The sequence below is a fragment of the Phoca vitulina genome, unplaced genomic scaffold (genome assembly GCF_004348235.1).
Source record: "Phoca vitulina isolate PV1807 unplaced genomic scaffold, GSC_HSeal_1.0 scaffold11, whole genome shotgun sequence".
Classification (NCBI taxonomy): Eukaryota; Metazoa; Chordata; class Mammalia; order Carnivora; family Phocidae; genus Phoca; species Phoca vitulina.
In genome coordinates, this window is record NW_022589714.1 from 26,425,288 (window position 1) to 26,428,843 (window position 3,556).

The 3,556-nt window shown below is 36.5% G+C and overlaps 1 pseudogene; it reads left to right on the forward strand.

Moving 5' to 3' along the window:
- Positions 1–3,092: 3,092 nt before the first annotated feature.
- On the forward strand, positions 3,093–3,212 carry LOC116635932 (annotated as a pseudogene).
- The last annotated feature ends 344 nt before the right edge of the window (positions 3,213–3,556 follow it).

The following is a 3,556-nucleotide window of genomic DNA, read 5'->3' on the forward strand; positions in this document are numbered from 1 at the left end:
TTATTAAACATGAACTTAAGAGATTATATTGGGAAGCAATTTACACTTATGACTTTCTATACACTTTTTAATTCACCTCCACTTTCTGTTATAAAAATATACCTTTAAATAACTGGAGGACAAGAGATACTGCCTTTATTTTAGAACTAAATTAAACACAGTAGTTTAATGCAGTGATTCAGACGTGTCTATAAAATTTAGGTGATATTATATTTAATCCAGTTTTTCAAATAAGAGCTTTCAATGGTGCTGCACTTCAATGAAAATTCCAGTCTCTGAGAGTTGGCTTCACTATTAATTATACAAACATTCATACAGTATTCACTACTACATTAAAGACACAGTGTTCAGCACAGATGAGTAAAGAACAGCCTCTTATCTCAAGGACTTCATAGGCTAATGGTGGAGATTGACACATGAACAGATCATAATAAAGATGGGATGAAAAAATACAGTGATAGAAATATGCAATACACAGGCACCTAACCCAGCCTAGTGGTAACAGGGAAACATCCTAGAATCAGGGACACTTACTCTGAGCATGAATTATGTAGGCGCCAGCAAATGAGATTGGGTCAGTAAAGCTAAAAGAGAATAAAACCTTTTATTTAGCAAGTTGTTAGAAGGTGGTTTGTTTCTCTGATAGCTACAGATCTAAGTTTGATGTGAGTAATACCTAAAGTGCCATAACATAGTATGCACTTGGTTGGGGAAAAAGATATTTAAAACTAATTTTTGTTTTAATAGTACTATTTTTGATAGTTCCCTCTGTATACCATCCAATCCACTAAAAACAGTTAATGTTTGGAGTTAGTTTAACACTTTCCCCAATTTTCATTGCTGCTTTCTACTGTACTAAATGGTTTTATATTTAAATGTTTAGAAAAAGAGAATCCTAAGTCTTCTTTTGCTATGCTTCTTTCTTAGATTAAACACTGCCAAAGAAAATCCCTTGGAAATAATATTAAATCCAAGAAGAATCTGGGAAAATACCCACATGCAGCCTAACACACCAATAGCATTACTAAATCTTTGTTGTCCCCCAGCTCTCATGTCATCCTGAGCTGTAAATGAGTTGAGAGTATCTGCAGAATCCACCCTGTGGAGACAATCAGATTACTAGGAAGGTATTCCTAGAGCAGACTGCCACAATAATAAACTAACCCACTCATCGCCCTACAATACCTGGAATGTAAAAGAAAACTCAAAACTTCACATAATAACTGGACTCAATAATCCTACCATGAAAAATGGTGATAATGGGTTATAAAACTAGCTTATGAATGAATATATTAATAGAATAAGTGGAATTAACTCTATGCCTTCCTATCATTTATATTCCCAATAACCAATGAGAGAAGAAAAGGAAATCATATCCCTAGTCAGTATTTTCTTCATTAAAGTGCAAAGTACAATACTGAGAACAATGTAGGCCTAGAATCTAAAGCAACCATGCTTTGTAAGATCTCAGAGTACTTTCAGTTTCTTCAAACCCTCTGCTGAAATTATGTGAGGCAAACTGGACTATCTTAATTTTTCCGGTGCAACTCTTCTAACAGAATGTATTTTAAGAAAGAAAAGCCTAAAGGTACAAAAAAAAAAGAATCCTCTCTTTGTAGTAAGATGTAATTTCAAGTTAAATGTAAACTCAACAAGTCAAAACTTGCATTTCACAATTGCATTTACAACAATTAAATATATCAACTGTTCAATAGTCCAGTCTTTTGCTAAAATACATTATTATGGATCACATAGAGACAGAGCTTTAGATATAAAAGTGTGACAAATTTCATTTTACTTATTTGGGACCAGCCACCCAAAAAAGAAAAAGAAAATCATCTACTCTGTGCCAAACATGGAAGTACCCAGGAATATAAAATACCATGTGAAAAGTGTTATAAGAGAATTATGAACAAAGAATGTGGAGACAGCTTCACAGATGAAGAGTCTTCACAAAAGAAGAATCTAAGCCTTAAACGTTGAAGTTCACCAAGCAAAGATGGAGAGGAAGGAAATCCTGGGCCCAGGAGTCAACCAAGGCACCAAGGCATGCAAGACATTGGAGTGTGGGGGGAATTCATCTAGTCTGGTGCTGCTAGGGCACGAGCACATGGGTAAAAATGGCAGGAGAATAGTTAGGACATGTGGGGAACGATTATGGGCTGCACTGAAAGTAAGCAGGAGAATGAGATGCAGGAAAGTGTGAGTAGAATGACAACTCAGGAGCCATGTGATAACCTGGAAGCAGGGACACAAGAGACTACTCTACTTGTGCTGGTGAGAGCCAACGGAGACTTTTACCAGGACAGTGGAAAGAGAGAGAAGAAAATGGATCTGAGAGACATATCAGAGGAAAAATAAACAAGAAGTGGCAGCTGAGTAGATAGGGAGAGGATGATAAACTTGCTAATATGAAAGTTTGAGGTAATGCTATTTAATAGAGAAAGGGAACACAGAGGGGTAGGGTTACAGGGAAAAATAATGAGTTCTGGTTTCTTCCACATCCGGTGTGCAGTGCCTACAGGACTTCCAAACAGAGATGCTCAGGGTATGATTTGGGGCTGGGACTGCAGAGGAGGGGAACTGAGTATAAATGATTGTCAAATTTGTGAGAGGCTAAAGTCTTAGAGGCTGGAGCCTTTGCCTTTGACCACCTTGTTCCTAGTGCCTTGCACATTATCTGGCATATATCGTAGGACTCAATAAACTTTTATTATGTAATTCTATTTCTGAAGGAATGAGCATAAAAGGGAAAGATAAGGCATTAAAAAGAGAACCTTATAAATATACTTGGGGCACGATTATATGTAAAGACAGGCAAAAGTAGCGGTTCCAAAAACAAGAACAAGAAAATATTAGAGGAAAGGAAGAGACCCAGGAAAGAGACACATCTTAGAAGCCAAGAGAGCACACAATAATGCGTAGGGGACAAAACAAGAGAGATCTAGTGTACAGGCTGGTAGCAAACAAAGAAGAAAGCTGACACTAAAATGCAAATTAATTTATTTCTAGAACATATTTAACCTATGCGGGCAGATCATCTGCTATAAACTAGTTTTAGAGACTGCAACATTTTAATCTGGTAATTAATTATCGCTTCTCGGCCTTTTGGCTAAGATCAAGTGTAATCTGGTACTTAGTTAACATTTATATTTGTAAATGTCTCAAAAATATGCTTTATATTTAGCACTATAATCATGCAAAGATGGTTTCATTTAATCCGTTTAGTTAGTAAGACAAGTGGGACCTAGAGAGACATGTAACATGCTAGAGTTCCCACAAAACAGAAATCCCACAAAACTGAAAACTGCATTGTTCAACAATTTGTTACACATCCCTTCATTACATTGTTTTTCAATGACAAGAGTCTTTCGTCCTAAACTATTTGTAAAAGCCTATCAGAGAGACAGTCCCACCCCCACTCCCTCTTAACATTAAGTACCCTCTAAACTGATAATTTCCCAACACCCTCTCCTCTGGGGATTGAGATATTTTCTTCTCACATCTGTTTCTGATCTTCAAAGGGCCATTACATTTGTTGGAAATACTTCTCCAA